Consider the following 606-nt stretch of genomic DNA (forward strand, 5'->3'; position numbering starts at 1 on the left):
TTTTCTAGTAGAGATGAGGTTTCTCCCTGTTGGTCAGGCTGGTCTCTAACTCCCGACCTCAGGTGATCTGCCTGCCTTGGCCTCCCAAAGTGCTGGGATTACAGGCATGAGCCACATCTCTAGGCCTGTGTCTTTTTATTTTTAAAATTCCCTCTTCATTATTTTTAAGCCAATATTTTCCTTCAGATTGCACACATTTTAGAATGCTCTGCTCCCAAAAGCTTGCAGGCCGTGAGCCCTGTGATTATAGCTAAAAATGTCCCCAGTGTAGTGTCAAGACATGAAGTATAGACCAGTGGGCTTTGTGACACCCTCTGAACCTTTATTACTCTATGTTTAATGGGCAGGCAGGTGGGCAGGGGGTTTGGGTGGGTGGGTGGTTAATCGCTGTACCAGCTGCAGGAGGACTGCAGTAAAAGTACTTAAAAACCACAGCGATGTATCTTTTAAAACAATTGTTTTCCTTCCCCTCTCTATTCATCCTTCCCTTGGGGAATGGGTACACTTCAGACTGATAATCCTGTACAGAGGGCTCCTGAGGGCAGATCTTGCACAATTGACAGCCCCATCCCTCCCAGCACACAAACCTTTGAGCCCCTCCCTCAC

At 47.2% G+C, this 606-nt stretch overlaps 1 protein-coding gene across 1 annotated transcript in view; it reads right to left on the reverse strand.

Moving 5' to 3' along the window:
- The window catches only part of DUOX1 (dual oxidase 1), a 34,186-nt gene that overhangs the window by 28,632 nt on the left and 4,948 nt on the right, over nucleotides 1–606 (reverse strand). The window lies entirely within an intron of this gene.

Source organism: Cebus imitator, unplaced genomic scaffold (genome assembly GCF_001604975.1).
Source record: "Cebus imitator isolate Cc_AM_T3 unplaced genomic scaffold, Cebus_imitator-1.0 Scaffold9, whole genome shotgun sequence".
Classification (NCBI taxonomy): Eukaryota; Metazoa; Chordata; class Mammalia; order Primates; family Cebidae; genus Cebus; species Cebus imitator.